Below are 17072 nucleotides of genomic sequence, written 5' to 3'. Positions count from 1 at the left end.
GGTAGGGGGATGGGTGAAATAGGTGATGGGGATTGACAGTACACTTAAGATGAGCACTGAGTAATGTACAGAATTGCTGAACCACTCTATTGTACACGTGAATTATAACACTCTATGTCAAGCATACTGGAATTTAAAAAATAAATTAACATTTTTTTTAAAACATGGGGTAGTTTAACCATGGGTTATAAGGTGTCAAAATATATAATATATGAGACAAAAAAAAAAGATAATGTTGAAAATTTCATAGATTTGGAAAATCTCAGGGTAGGAAAACCTACCAGCAGATGGAAAGTCCAGTGCTTACAGAGAACAGGGAAGGAACAAGCTTGTGAGAACTGGACTGTGCTGGTTTGTGACAACAGGAGATCCTATGTGCCATCTCCAGGGACAACGGCTACTTTCCTCTGGCAGGCTTGTCATTTATAAAGGTTAGTATCCCACTGTCAGTTCTAGTTTTTCAAGAAAAGCTGGAAATCTAAATCTTGTGAATTCTCCCAACTTTTAAGTGTTGGCAACTAGTTCAAGATTATAAAGCCCAAAAGGGACAGACAAAACCTATCTGGAGACCATAGCCTGCTTCTGGGTCACAGGATAACAAGCTGTGTATAAGCTCCTTATTCTAGGCTTCTGACTTGCATCTCTTATTAAGACATTCCTGCCAGGTTGTTCTTCCTGGGTTCAAACACTTCTAACTATGAAGAATTCAGTACTCCTCAAGCCAGAGTCCATATTTTGGACAGCTCTTCCTTATACTGCATCAACACATACTTGTCATTGTTGTTTCAAGGGCCATCCTTCAGCACCACATAAACTTCCTTCAACAAGAAATTTTTTTCAATACTTTAAGACATAACAAACAATATATATTTGGATGAATAAATAATTTTAAACATTTCCAAATATAAAAATATATGTATGTCTCTCACTATTTAGGGATGTCTTTTTAGATATCAGACCAATTTTCCTTCATGTGATTTAATAACAAAAATCAAAAACAGAAATAATATCAGACCAGGTGTTAGAAAACATGAGGCATACTGTTAAGGGAGATCTTGCCAGTGGCTCAGAAAAAGAGAGGAGACAAGGACCTTGTCGGAGTCTGACACAATCAATATTCTACGTCCTCCCAATCGCGGACCATGATGAGCTCATTTCTATACTCAGGTCAGCACATCAATGCTTGTGGACAATGGCCCTGTCCATTTCCTCACATATATAATTTGAAATACTACATCCCACTCCCTTATCCTCAATCAATTCCTCTTACATGTACGTCCAATTCAACATTCCACTTCTGGTTTCCAATCCTCCGTGGGCCTGCAGCCGCCTACCCCACATCCTTTCCCTCTCACTGATCTCTTCAAACCACTTTCCCTTCCTGCTTTTTCCACAGAAACTTGCTCTTTCCTTGCTTACATTTTGAACAGCCTTCCAATAAGTCTCCATTATGGCAACTCTACATTTATTACCATTTCTCAGTCGCCCATCCCCCAAATATTGTTCCACACAAAAGACTGCCAGTGATAATTATTGGAGATGCTTTAGAAAATAGTTGTGTAATACTATTCATTTGCCACCTGTATTTAGCTGTTGAGAAATCCACGTTGAAAATTAACAGCATTGTGCTTTCTTTTTCTTTCTTTTTATTTTTTTCTCAGACATGTGAAAATGTGATTTTGTGACAGTTTTGTTAGGGGTGAGAATATTGCCTTCCTTTCCCCTTCATGCAATGGTCTCCAGTGTCAACAATGTCTATGAAGTGAGTAAAGGCTCTTGAATTACAACAGATATATCACTTCTTTTTTAATCAAGGGAAGAAGGATAAGATGAAATCTCCCTCAAGTGCTAAAAAGATAGCAGTTTATTTAATGAAAGTATTTGCACTCCTCACTAATTACTTAGTTGTGTCACACTGATACCAGCACACAACCTTATATCTTTCAACCATCTTCAATATATAATTAATTTAAATTCATAAAGAAATGTAGGTTTAAATCAGAAACATGCTTCAGCAATTGGGAATATAATATCTTTCAACTTTATCACTTTTTAAAATGGAAATAAAAAACAACAACTCTTCTTTAGGCAAAGAACATTTATACAACTGGGCATATATTTTCACCATAAATATAACATGACTGCCCTCATCTGATTGAAGTTTTGTACCAGAAAAAGTATCCCATTATCCACCTATTTTACCAGGAAGAAAGGAATTTTACTAAAGGAAAAATATAGACTGAACAGTTTAAGAGAAAGAACTTTTATCTTTCCCAAATTCAGTAATGGAATATTTTCTTGCCCAGATACTTTTCTGAATTTTCCATATCCCCAAAGGAATTCTCTATTTTCTCTTTCTTTTTTTCAACCAATATTTACTGAATGCCTTCTATATGTAAAGAACTCTACCAGACATAGGGTGAAAGCAGAAAACAATATAAAATGGACTTCTATTTTCATGGATATTATCATCCCACTGGGATAGCAAAATATTATATGACTCTTACCTAAGTTAACTATTTAGTTACACTCATTATGTGCTGGATGAAGGAGGTTGGTAGAGTATAATAAGGGCAAATAGCAGAAGGACCTGCAAGGTCATAAAATGTTTTCTGTAGGAATTGAAAAAGCAACAATTAATATTTTAGCATGTGAAGGAGGATGGGGAGTTCCAAGATGTGGGAACAGAGCATGTGAAGGCTCTCAGCCAGGAAGGAACATGGGTACTAAGGAGTCTAGGAGTCATAGAATGAGCAGGAGAGAGGTTCAAGCTGGGAATAGAGGCATATTCCCCATCATGTAGGGCTTGAGACTGTGTTAAGAATTCTGATTTTTAGTTTTAGAGCAGTGGGAAGGTAACTAAACAGATGGAAAGCAAATCTACTTATTAGACTTATAAAGGTATATGGAAATATCAGGTAAGAGAACATGTGGTCAAGGGAAAGAGATCATGGAAGCTTTATCTAGAACAATGAGACTACAGAAGGAGAGAAACAAACAGAGCCAAAAAGAAATTTAGGAGGTAAGACCAATAGAACATGGTGGATATTGTTTGGAGATGGGAGCCGAGAGACAGAATGCAAAGTTGCCATAGGAAAAGTATAAGATTTTGTTTAGGGTAGAAAGGATGATGAGTTCATTTTTTGAGAGACTGCGTTTGCTCATGAAACAGGTGTTGGAGGTCAGGAGGTCTTCATATGAGTGTAAAGGGAAATCCGTGCTGGAGATACACAATAATAAGTCGTCGCTGTAGTGATTCTATAACACAGAACATACTTAAAACCACAAACATAAATAAAACTTCCTGGGGGAGAAACATAGCCTGCAAAGACAAGAGGGACAAGGGCAAAGCTATGAAACTCTCAAACATTTAAAGATTAAGAAAAAAGAGCAAGTTGACAAAGGCAATTGAGTAGAAGTAGCCAGACTCATAGAAGAAAAGACAGACGATGTGGTGTCATAAACTAAGGGAAGAGCATGTTTGTCATTTAGCAGAACAACATCAAATGATGCTGACAGGTCACAAAAGTAAAGGCTAAGAATGCATATAGGTTATTGTCAACCCTTCTGAGAGCTGCATTGGTTCAATGATGGAAACCCAAGTAGAGTGCATCGAGGGGTAAGGAAATAAAGACATTGTAGAAAGAAATTAGAAACTTGACTTTCATATAATATCTTGGCCATATCTGAGAGTGTCCTAAGATTGAATACCCAGGGGAAAACAAAAAACTGCCATTTCACACATTGTCATAGACACACAGTCTCCCAATTCCCATCTCCCAATGCCTCTACCAGTCAGCAGAAAATACCTATTTCAATTATCCATTTCAACTTTGTGCCCACTCATTCTCTCCCAACCGTTACTCCTCACACTTCAAACATCCTGAGCAAGAGTAGACTCAGTTGGCAAGTTGTAGGCAGGGGATGCTTTATAATACAATTGTTCATACGTATTCCAGAGACACATTTAACTCATGAGCCTTCCAGTTCAGAAGACTGATGGCTGATAATTTCTTAAGAAAAGGCGGAAGGACTTGATTTTTTAATGTAATAGGGAGTTAAATAAAAAATGTCACTGTTCACTTGTGCTACCTCAACCATAACTGTACTGCATTGAAATTGTCCTTATCTATTCAATAACTAACTGTATCTTGTCATGTAAAAGCTCTGACATGACAATTAACATCTCTGTTATTCTGCAAGTAAAATTAAATCGCTCACTAGTAAAATAGAATAAAGACAACCGGAAAAGGCAGATATGCCACCTATCTTTTTACCCCCATTCAAACCCTGTGTGCCTTTTTCTCTATAACTTACAGGGCAAGGGGTAGGAAAAAGACATTTGTCCCACGATGTAACAGAGGATTCACCCACCAAATTATGTGTCAAAGCAGATTCTGACCTATAAAGTTAACCTGGTGTATTGGAAGAAGATAAGTATAGGCAAACATTACACACTGAACCCAGCACATTCACCTTTCCAAAAGCCCCTCCTGTATCCTTACTGGAACATCTGCAAGGATTAACTAAGGTGATGATGACACCAAAACTATCATGTGTTCAGGACCTACCTGTGCCAGGCACTGGAATAGATGTATTATGCACATTCTCTCCACAGGTGATCAGTTGGTATTTCCATTCTCATTCTTCAGGTATGGCTAAACTAGGGAAGTTAAACAATTTGCCCAGAGTCAGCCAACCATTAAGCAGATAATGGCTAAAAGTGACAGTCTTTCCATTACATCATGCTGCTTTCCTAAATGAAAGTGATTTTCAAACTGAAGAACTAAATCAATGAGAATTATTAAATTAAATACATATTAGAATCCATGGGAGGACTGTATACTGTCAGGGTCAGGAGAGGAGAATGGACTCAGAACCATTCCTTGGGTTCAAGGCCCAGCTTTGTTTCTTACTAGGTATGTGACTGTGTGACTTTGACAATTGGGTGAGTTATTCAACCTCTTTATGCCTCAATCTCTTCATCTGTAAAATGGTGCCAGCACTGCGCCAAACTTATAGCTCTTGTGAGGATTAAAGGAATATACATATATATATATATATATATATATATATAGAGAGAGAGAGAGAGAGAGAGAGAGAGAGAGAGAGAGAGAAAGAGAGGGAGAGGGAGAGAGAGAGAGAGAGAAACTCATATTAGTAGTAGGTACATCTAGTTTCATTGGTCACCAGTTAAGATTCCAATAAGGATGCATTAGTTTTGCAAAAAGAAAAAAAAAACTCTCCATTCATTCTGCGCAGTTAAAATAACCACGTGGACCAGTAATTTCCAACTCCACCTGTGCATCCAAATCACTTCCAAAGCTAGAAATGTTGGCCCTAACTCCAAAGTATCTGACTGAGTTGGTCTACGGTGAGGCTTTGGAATGTGAATTTTAGCACTCTTCACCTGCTTCACCACCATGGCTGAGAACTGTTGATGTAACATCGAAAGATATCCACTTTCATTGCAATGTGAAAAAAAATCAGACTAAAATAGCATGTTCCCTTTCTTTCCTTAAAAAATTCAAGACTGTTATCCACTTAAATGTTAACAGCATTTATCTCTGGGTGGTGGAAGTGTGGGTAATATTTACTTTCATTTTATTTTTTATGAAATCTTTAAATTCTTGCAATTCATAGATATATTCATTCCACATAACTGTTTTGGTACCATGCCCTTGGCACTATTTTAGGCACTGAAGATATGACCTGGAACAAAACAAAGTCTCTGTGCTTGTGGGCTTACAGTGGGTGGGGAAGGCAAGGGATAAACAAAAATAGAATAGGAGGTCAGCAAGTGGCGCATACAATGAAAGAAATTAGAAGCAGAGAAAGATGACTGAGAACAACTACTTGGCTATTTAGGACAGTCAAAGAAGACCTCTCCCAGGGTGATATTCAGGCTGAGACCTTTATGAAACAAAGGACCCAGCCATGGGCATCACAGAGAGGAGAATCTTCTAGGCAGAGAATACAATACCACAGCCCCGAGTGTTGTAAACATACATTTCTTTCAGAGTAAGGTTAAAAAAATGAAAATAATTATTTCATTTGGGTAAAAAAGATAAAAATTGTCAAGGCCATAGAATGTTCCCAGGTCCTAGACCTCCAGCATCAGACCGGCCTCTCTGACAATCTGAATAGCAACTATCAAATGAGGGTGGAACTGAGCTTCCATGGCAGTAGTTTCAAAAGCAAATTATACAAGTGACTAGGGGGATTTCCTTCCGTCATATACATCTAAGAGGAAAGCATGAGTCAGCATCATTACCTTTCCATGTCAAGGAATAACTTCTGGACGCTGGCATTGTGCCCAATAACTAAATGACATGGGGAGTGGAAGAGAAGCATGAAACATATTGCTAGCCATTGTTGAAGCAATCTCAACAAAAATACTACATGTCCGGAACAACACAGAATGCCACTAAGGCCCAAACTGCTGTTTGCTGCCAATGATAGGGAGACAAAGGGAACCAAGACAGTAGGTTCCAGAGGCTACTGTGGCATTTATTAAGAAGGTAAAGATAGTCATTGATCAGATCCCCCTTCACTTCCTTTCATCTAAATGCGTTGTTTTTATTGAGTCCAAAAAAAGCAATACAAGTTCCATGATCAGGCAAAGTCCGACAGGGACAAGTTTGGGGCACTTTTCACTGCTAAGGAAAGAGACCCTATCAAGTTAGTGAAAGGAAAGCTATAAGGACGCAATGATGTCAGGGACATCCGGACATTCAAAGACAAGAAGCACAGTAGAGCTGGACCATACCGGGAAACCAAAACACAGTAATTGAGGCCACTTCCTTCATTCTTTAGGACCTATGGGGCTTCATCTTTACTTCTCTCTGCACATTTGAAACATCCCCTTTGTCTAACTGCGTCTTCAAATTTTCACTAGCCAGCCCTTTAGGACTTCAGTATGCATGTGATATTACAAAAGAAGTCCTAGCACTAATTCTATATGACCTTGACCTTTCATCTCAAAGGTATGTCATAGACTGCAAATTCTCCCTGTCCCTGCTTCCAATTTCTCTAGGAAAAAATCTGATTGACTTAGCCAGGCCTTGTTGCAGGCCACTGGGCTACCCCAGGGTCAGGGGCCACCACTGTTCTAATCAGCTGTGGCATAGGATGGGCCCTTAGAAGGGCATATAGACATAGCAGTCAAAGAATCTTGCCTAATTCTGACTAGAACAGGATCGTGGCTTTCAGAATATGTGAAAAGATCCACCGGGTCTACCAGGTATTTAAGAAAGGTAGTAAGTGCATAGTTTATGCTGTCAGTCACAATCTCTTCTGGTATAAAGGGGTACACATTTGCTGGCAAAGGGTTTTAAGGGACAGATTTTAGAGAGTCAAGGGACTTCTATGGAGAAGTTTAAAAAAACAATCTCAGAGTACTAAAAAGTTCCCTTACCAGAGTTTAAACCAAATTTCCTCTATCCAGATGGCTTCCAAGGCCAAGAGGGAGGGAAGTCCTGCTGCCTTTTTATGTTGGTCTTGATTGTTGTTAATGATCCCCAGCTGCAAGGCTCCCACATCTCTTTAACCTCTCTCTGGTTGGCCTCACATCTCTGCATCTCTTGCAGGGAAAACGGAACACTAAACGCAGCACCCATTCCCCAACAGAGCATGTGCTGCACAACACAGGGAGGTCAGCCTCCAAATGGACCCCCAGTCTTGCTCAGTTAGCATTGCCAGGACCCTTCATTCATCCTGGAAGAAGCTGGCCTCAGCATTCTCATTCCTGGAGGCAACATGGAGCCATGCCAGCTGCCAGCAGGAGAGCTGGGGCACGCAGTCACCTGTGGCCCATGTTAAGAGGTTTCTTCTTCTGGATGCATAGGAGTCACTGCCAGACAATGGCATAATTTTCAGGGATGAGATATGCATTAGGAATTCTGATTCTAAAATGGGACTCTTTGCCACATAAATTTTCATTCCAGGAGTATGTAACTAAAGTAGCAATGAGATATTCAGGACTGTTTTTTTCTGGTATTCTCTTATTCACTCATTAAAAAAAACTTTTCTTGACTTAGCTCTGGATTGCCAACACTACAGAGGCTGCAAGCATGGAACTAAAACAAGTCACTGCCGAGAGAGCTCAGAGTCTGGTCAGGGACGCAAGCATTTGCCCTCACTGCACTGTATGGAAAGTATGCATAGGTGCTAATGTAGCATGGAAGAAGAACACTCTGCTTAAGCTAAGGGCAGTGTGGGGTGGGGAGGTGCAGGTAGGCAGGGGAACAGTCCTCTGGGAAGGCTTCCTGGAAGAGGTGACACACAAAATGGATTTTGAAAGATAGTAGGATTCAAGCAAGTTATGTTTGAATGAACTGTCAAAGGAACAAATGAAAGGAGAGGGGGGACTTCCAGCCAGAAGGAGCACATATGCTAAGATGCAGAGACATGAGAGAATATGGCACATGAGAAGAACTGCAATTATTCCTTAGATAATAGATGAAGACCTGATAAAATGAGTCAAGAAATGCAGCCAGCCACACTATCTTGTTTGCCATACTAGGGCATACCTCTTTTATCCTGGTGTGAAATCCACTTCCAAGAACCCGTTTCTGGTTCTTTAATAAGTGCTGGTCATTGACCCTTCTGACTACCCCCATACACAGACTATTGAAATGCATTAGCTGGTTAATTATAGCTAATTAAACAATTTACTTCTGTGTTTGTTTGTTTGTTTTACTGTTTCCTCTCTAAGTTGGCTCTGCCCAATCATAATACCAGACCCAGGAAAGAAGGGAGCCCTCTGCTCTTGTCCTGCAAATAGTAGACAAGTGACAAATCCTTGTTGAAATGAATTAAAAATGTCCCTGAGAGGAGATTGATGCATCACTAACCATGATTAGCAGAAGTTTTAACCTTCTTTATTGAAAATATATCCTTAATCCTCCCCTCAACATACACACTTTATAACACATCCACCAAATCTGCACAGTAGCTTTCCAATTGTCTACCCTAGGGTCTTAAGCCAAGTCCAAATGAAATGCCCCCAAGTCCAGGTGAATCTCCTACTCCAGGAATTTTTAAATGGACCCAATAAAGAAAATTCAATTTGCAGGCATGGAATCAAGTTTCCTTTGTTCTTTCATCTTATTCTAGGCCAGAGGGAGCAAGACCCTCCTGGTGCCTTTATTATAGTTCTAAAGAGGAAGAGAAGGAGAGATTTAAATCTTAACCCTGAAAATCCCAGTCAAGAGAGAGCACCCGAGGTAGCATCCAGGCCATGGAAAAAGAAGGCAGGCTGGTGAGCAGGCAGTGGTATTTCATTCCACCCAGTACAACAGTGGGTCTGCACCTTACCAAACCTTCACCCCTAGGTCTTGTTCTTCTCTCTTTCCTGCCCAACACCCTGGTCCTTCTACCCCTAATTTTCTCCCTTCTGACACATCCTAATATTCTATTCTATTTAACAAGGCTCTTCTGCTTGTCTTCTGTTAGCACCACAAATATTACCTTTGAATGTGAACACAACAGAAAAACAGGAAATGCCTGGTTGTAGATACGGGCACGATAATGCAACCAAAATAGCTGATGGTGCTGTGTCAAGATTCTTGTTTTAGCTAAGCCTTACTATACAGAGAAAAAATGGGTTTAATGTCTGTCTGACTCCAATCCCCTTATTCTTCCTTATCACACAAAAAAATTCAAAAGAAAGGCCATGAGATTCATGTGAAAGTTGTATTGAGTTTGCCCTACATTTCTAGCATATCTAGCATTTATACCAAAAGAAGCAACCATAACATGAAAGGGAATGAGCCTATTTCAAAAACTTAATACACATCAGCATTTTGCACATGCTAATTCACTTATTTCTAACATCTCAGGGAGGAGATTCTTCTTATACCCATGATAAAAAGACCTGATTTGATTTAACATCAAATCAGCAAATGACATTCCAGATTGAGACCCAGGCCTGTCTGACTTCCAGAGCCTGTTCCTTTTCCTATACCACACATCAAATAAAATGCAGCTCCCACTCCCATATAAACATGTACCTCCTCTCAGAAGACATTTATTACATACCTATTGGGCCAGCCATTATTCTAAAGGCCACAGATACAAAGTAGGGTAGGACAAGGGAGAAAGGGGAAAAGTCCCTATTTCCAGGCCTCAGGAAACAAGCCCATCTGTATACAAAAGCCAGAGCATATAAAATAAAATAAGCGTACTATTTCAAGTCACACATCAGCCCTGCTGAATGGACAGTTATAAAAATTCTGTCCAGAGAACTGTTGAGATTTTCCTCAAATGCCAAAAGTCAGCCTGTTAAAGAATCACACCCGTGGGACAGATCTACAATCCCTCCCTGACTCCATGTCATGTTTCCTCAGTTTACTTCCAGTCAAAATGCATATTTTCCCCACTGTTCCCAGGGCTGAGGGTCAGCCTAGCTAATGAAAATCAAGCTGTCTTTTTTTTTTTTTACCCTGCCATCAACAATGGTCAGATAACAAAATACAGGTTCTGATCCTGGCATGTTTATTGTTGGTGATGATGTATAAACTGATGGCCGACAGCTTCATTTTCTCTAAGCTGGGAAGGCCCTGCTGGGAGAATTGGGGAGGAAAAGAACTTTTGATTTTGACTAGTAGTAAAACAGTTGGATAAACATGACATGACATGGATGTCAGAGTGCATAATGCAACCGCATGCACCCAGATGGGACTGGAGAATATACAGACATGGATAGAATACATGCAATGGAGAGTCAGGTGTGGATTTACAACGCTCCATATTCTTACAATATTGGCAAATATGAGAATGGAGTTTTGACTAAAAGGCAAAAATGGGAAAGGTCTTGGATATGCAGAACAATCTTTTTAACTTTACTATGTTTTATAACATAAAGCAAGGAAAAAAAAACTAGAAATCATTAAGTAATTTTGGTTCTAAGGGTTTATGCCAAGACACATAACACTTAGGGTCATTGTGGAAAGGTGTGGGATCGAATAAGAAAAGTGGGCTAGAGCATGTTTCTGAAATGGTACAGTTGAATCAGAACATCAGGTGAAGTGCAAATGTACACTAGATTAAGGAGTCCTGGGTTTTCATTCTATCTCTGCCAGAACACATGAGGTGAGTTTTCAAAGCCATGAGAGGCCTGAGTTTCATTCTGATGTAAATGCTCCCTCCTCACACTCACCTCTTGACCACTCCTTAACTCAGATGGTTCACCCCAGGCAAGCAAATCAGTGTCAGTCTTAGTTCTTCCTACTGGAGGAACTGGCTTCCATCTTTTCCTTAATTTATTATGAAGCATTTTCTGGTCAAGTTTGGAGTACAGGATCATACATCAGGTATCACAGGGTATAGCCAAAATTTCCTTGTCTCTACAGCTCCTTAGAGAGCAGTGTTTTATTTAGCCTTTTGCAGACTGCAAACAACTTTTATGTTATGTACTGATTTAAAAATAAATAAGTAAATAAAAAGGAATTTTTTTTTTCCAGAAGGGGATAAAAAAGCTTACACATGCAAACGCCAGATAGAATTTCAGAAGGTCCTAGGATTCCCGGAAACTAAGGGAGTTCACAAATTCCAGACCTAGAAGCAGTAAAAATTCACTGGGTTTCATGGGTACCAATAGTTAATAGTCTCCTCTAAGCCACACATTCCAGTTTCTGAATCCACTTCCATATTCTACATGACCCCCATGGATTTAGCTGTTGCTTTGCAACCTCTAATAAACATAGAATGAGAAAGGCTCCTTTATTCCTCCAGTTTTGGAGTTCTTGTATGTCTGTTGTCTGTAGCCTTTTACTCCATGGGAAACTATATACACAATGGGAAGTTTCAAATATTCTCAAACCCACAGGTAACTATTTTCCTGTTTGCTCACTTCTGTTCTCTACCAGTCTTGTTCTTCCTTCTCTGACCAGACATTCTGGTCCCACTTGCTAGCTTCATTTAACTCCACCTACCTTAATCAGTGTCCACCTTAACCCTCCTCTCTTGTGCAGCAATTCCAATCCGCTGGCCAGCAGCATCAATGAAGATGGAGAAGAAAGAAGAAAAAGGGTCCAGCACCCCTGCAGGAGGGTGAGGCTCTCCCTTAGGAATCTGTGAAATTGTGACTACTGAAATTGTTTGAGACCAATTAAATCAATGTTTCCCTGGCTCCAAGACAGCCTTTATTGTTGGAAGGAACTGTCAGCTTAATTTGTGGATGAGATCAGCTGGCTCAGGGCCAAAAATACTAACTCCCCAAACAGAGTCAATACAGAAAGGGGTGAAATTAATCCCCTTTGCTGGGTGGTTTTCCTGCAGTTGTGGCTCAGGGTTCAGGATGTGCTGAAGCCTTTCATTCAGGGATGAAGTCTGACCTTTCAAGGCTGGTTAGATCAATAATGAGGTTCAGTACTCATTAATGGAAATAAGCAGGACACATGCTACAGTAGACAGTTTTCTAACTGAAATCTGAACAATCCTGGGCTCCCCATGATCTTCCACTCAGGAGTGGGCAAGGCTATCTTCAAGCATACACTTCAATGAGTTCCTCTTAGATCCTTGCTCTTCAAAGTGCGGCCAGGGGACTGCAGCTTGTTACAAATGCAGAATCTTGGGCTGCACCCCAGATCTAATGGATCAGAATCTGCATTTTGAAAAAGACATCAGATAATTCATATGCACATTGAAAGTTGAGAAGTATTTCAACGAACCCAAAGAAGAGAAGACTGTCTTCGGAGAACTCTAGCAACCCAGAATAAGTCACCTTCTCTTTTGATGAATGAAAACAAATTTAATTGATTTGCTTCAGTGGTAAGAATATGGCTTTCACAGTAGAGCCTGAAGAAATGTGACACATTGATGTTTCTTCTAAGCACCAGAGAAGATATACTTGGATGCATGGGTGCAGATAGTGTAGAGCAATGTTTGTCTCAGCAACACAGAGGAGGCAAGACGACTCCAAGCTGCAAGCAGAAAAAGAAAACCATATAGCATATCACTCTATAGAAGTGATCTGGATTGAAGCTTGTTGGGAGATTGTGATTCAATTAGTTAGGATTTTCATCCCACTTTAGGCCTCCTCTAATTAGTACCTGTGCAGTGTTTCCAGGTGAGATCAGCGGTGATGGAGCTCTGTGATAGAGCACCCCTCTCTCCATTCATCACAAGGCCCATAGATTATAGCAAATGTAATAGAGTCAGACATGATATGTTGTCCATGGAACTGTCACCCATGATAAATGAATTACACAAGTCTCGATGTTTTAGGGACTTCTGTGAAGTGTCAGATCAAACAAAGCCATCAAAAACTTAAAGAAAGGGACAAAAAGGAATATTCTAAGCACTGTCCAGTCACTGATACAGTGCTGAATATGAAGCAAAAAAATTCCTGATTGTCAACTTACCACATTTATATTAGGAAAATACTGTAAAATATGGATTCCAATTACAAAAATTCTTCTGAAATGTGTGAGAAGCCTTTAACCTACCATATAATATCAGCTATAAGAATCAATGAAATTTTCAGTCTCCCTAACAGTTCCATATGTTTGATGCTTCTCTAATCCTTTCACTATTTCTAGCAGAGTGTATAGATAAGCATCTCTAAATTAATTCATATTCAGTCATTTAAGACAGACACATCTTTGCTGGTAGTTACAAACTAAAGTTCAGTGGGCAAAAGTGAACAAGGGGCAAACAAACCATGCATCAGACACTGCCTTTCAAAGAGTAACATAAGATATAGAATAGACATGCAATATGTGTATGAACTTCAAATAAGAGAAAAGCACCAGGCTAAATGGTAGCTCGAGACTCACAAATGAGCACTACTGAAAAGGACACAGTTGGTCACATGCCAACTACTCAAGCTACCCACGGTTTCCACACTCTGCACCTACTTGAAGGGTCAGTGGTCTCTCATGCAGACTTGCTAGGGCATTGTGTACATAAGCAGAAATACAAAGTACAGCTGCTTCCCTAGTGCTGTTTCACTATATGTGTTCTGAAGGCCTGAACCCTTTATAATTCATTTATTATTTTTTTTTGATGTACCAGAATTCTAAGATTGATTTAAATACTTAGGGGCCAAGTGTCTAGGATGAGACTATAACTAGAATTCTTCTTTAAGTTTGATGTGTATCATAGGTTCTCCTTTACAATTTTTATTCTTAAATACTTTATAGTAGTTGATGCATGAAGTATGTTCAGAGGAGCTTTTGCTCTAATGAAGATGTATTTTGAAGGCCTGCTTGCCAATTCACTTATATTAAATCTTCTAGTGGCAAAGATAGGATAGAGTTTAAAAAACAAAGTGGCCGCCAACATTTATATAAGCAATTAACAGAGCCTTTACCCTAGATCTTTAAGTGTGAAGGTCTTTAAAATGGACACATTGAGACATAATGAAGTGTATGTTGCCAGTCTTTCAGCTTTCGGAGATTCTGCTGCTGAGCAATATCATTTCTCCTTGATGCTAACGAGGAGAATGGTAAAAGAAGCAGATTATGTTCCTGATGTTTGATTAAATAAAAACACATGCTGAAAGAAGATAAGATGAAGAAGAAGAAGAAGAAGAAGAAGAAGAAGAAGAAGAAGAAGAAGAGGAGGAGGAGGACGAGGAGGAGGAGGAGGAGGAGGAGGAAGGAGGAGGAAGGAGGAGAATGCTGTTCCCAACCAATCTTGCTTCACTCAATATTAAGATATTTGGCAAGTTTGGCAAATCATTAAAGAAGCACTTGAGTGCCCCTTACTAATGGTATATCCGGCAAATAGCTGCAGGAATCTAACAGACTCCACCACTGTTAATACTGGGGCCCACTGGTTAAGAAAAGACACTATGAAACCACCAAGATACTGGGAATAAAATACTTATGAAACACCCAGATCCATTACTAGCATTTACCACTCTCTTGCTATTCTTGCTGGAGAAGGTCACAGCAAAATCTGGCTTTTCCAAGCTTATCAAATGTTCCTTGTTTATTTTAATGTTTATTTTTGAGAAGGGGGAAAGGTAGAGAGGGAAACAGAGAATTAGAAGAAAGCTCTGAGCTGTCAATGCAAAGCCCAACATGGGGTTCAAACCCACAAACCGTGAGAATATGACCTAAGCCAAAGTTGGTCACTCAACTGACTGAGCCACCCAGGCGCCCCGAGAAATACATTAAATGAATCCCTTACTTAGGATTTCAGATTTCTGTGTTCCATCAACTAGACTTAGAAATGCTGTCTTCCTGGATTGTAGGGGTGGTAGCTTATTGTGACTTTAACTTAAATCTGATCGTGTATAACTTATCAGGAAAAATGTGTCTCAATAAATTAAAAAAGAAAATTTTTAATTTAGAATGTGAAACTTGGACCCTCTAGCTACCACTTCAGGGTTGCTGGTAGTGACTCAACTCAGGGCAAAATGACAGGTCATCAACTGATGACCTCCAAATCCAGAACAAAGAAATTCTGGAATAATTTTACTACGACTTTCATCTGCCAAAAGTATGGATTCTATGCGACTTCATTGGTTTCTAGAACAATGTGTTCTGTAGATCTGGAATCACTAGGCACTTTCTGGACTGCAATTATTTGTCAACAAACATTTGTTGAAGGATACAGGTACATAACAAAGGAATTAGTAAGTGATGACCATTATAAAAAAAATAAAGTTAGTCAGGAAATATGGGAGTTTTACCAACAACAAAGAAGGGGAAAGAACATCCTCAACAGAAGGAACAGAGGCATGAAAGGGTCAAAAAATATGAAATATTCAGAGAATGGCAAGCTGTTCAACTAGTCTGGAGCACACAGCATATTGGACACAGGAGAGGCAGACATGAAGCTTGAGGTGAAGGCTGGGACCAACGTGTGAGGACCTGAGAGGAGTCAACTAAGGTTTTCAAAGCAGAGGAGAAACATGATATAACTGATGTTACACATAACAGAAGGTACACTATTCAATTCAGCTTTTCTTTCCTGTTGAGTTTCTACTAGTGATTTGTTTCCATTTTTGTATGCTGCATTAATTGAAAAGTAGAGGAGCCCCAAAGAGGTTTTGTTCAATAAGACCTGTTACCAAAAATAAACAACAAAAATAAAAGAAGAAACAACAACAAACCTCCACAGGATTACAGAATTTTAGAAATACTGAACACTTCAGATAGTATCTCTGTATTTTCCCAAATGAAGAAACGGAGGACTAAAGATGCTAAGTTACCTGCAGCAAGTGAACGTGAAAGTTAGTAGCAGAAAAGATTATAACCCGGGACTTCCAAGTACAGTCCTATAAGATATTCTAGGAAGCTGAATATGCATCAAGTCTTTAAGAGTTCCCCAGTGTAACACTGATCCTTTATAAAGCTAAACCATGAATAACCTCCACCTAAAATAGAATGCTTAAAAAATTTTTTAAAAAACTGAAGATTATTAGGAGTGCTCGTTTAGATTAAATAAAATCAAGTTGTTAGTCACAGATTCTATTTGTACAAAAACAATTTGGATTTGTATGATTTTATGTGCGAGAAAGGAGCTGTCTCACCAGCACACTGTAAAATAGACTCTAGGCAATAAAACTTGTATTGAAGCACAGAAGCATTAAACAAGTCAATCACTCCAAAGTGTCTGTTTTGGATGAGCAACATATATGTATTTTAAAAAAAGGAAAAGAAAGGTAAGTGTGTGTAAGAAGGCCAGTTAGTTTTTAACATTGCTAGAACAAAAATGAAAATGGGCACTGCTCAGAATTAGAACACTTTCTTATTTTAGCACATTAATATAGCAGGATTTCCTCTCAACTCCCAACCAAAACTTTAACAAACGTTTTGTTAAACAATTGTATTGCATTTTGCCTTTAGAGACCATGGGACAGATAAAGATATTTTTGGTGATGTCCACTAGGACTCTGTGTGTGTGTGTGTGTGTGTGTGTGTGTGTGTGTGTGTGTGTGTATTCCTGTTTAAATTATTTCAGAAGAACTATCTAGTTATAAGCCAATGGCCAATCTGTTGAGAATATCAGAAATGTAACACACTTTGGGCTTAGTCATCCTAGCTTCTGGAACCAGCCTGGCAAGTATCTATGAGCAATGCCCCTCTTCATTCTTATATTCTTATCCCCATGCC

The 17072-nt window shown here is 39.3% G+C and overlaps 1 long non-coding RNA gene across 2 annotated transcripts in view; it reads right to left on the bottom strand.

Moving 5' to 3' along the window:
- The window catches only part of LOC109498181, a 499178-nt gene that overhangs the window by 448955 nt on the left and 33151 nt on the right, over positions 1-17072 (bottom strand). For both annotated transcript variants that reach the window (XR_006595590.1, XR_006595591.1), the window contains exon 4: positions 11937-12926. This is a non-coding gene — a long non-coding RNA (uncharacterized LOC109498181). The remainder of the gene's footprint in view (positions 1-11936; positions 12927-17072) is intronic.

Source organism: Felis catus, chromosome A3, assembly GCF_018350175.1.
Source record: "Felis catus isolate Fca126 chromosome A3, F.catus_Fca126_mat1.0, whole genome shotgun sequence".
Classification (NCBI taxonomy): Eukaryota; Metazoa; Chordata; class Mammalia; order Carnivora; family Felidae; genus Felis; species Felis catus.
The sequence above is the reverse complement of the archived record's forward strand: the minus strand, read 5'-3'. Positions and strand labels throughout refer to the sequence as shown.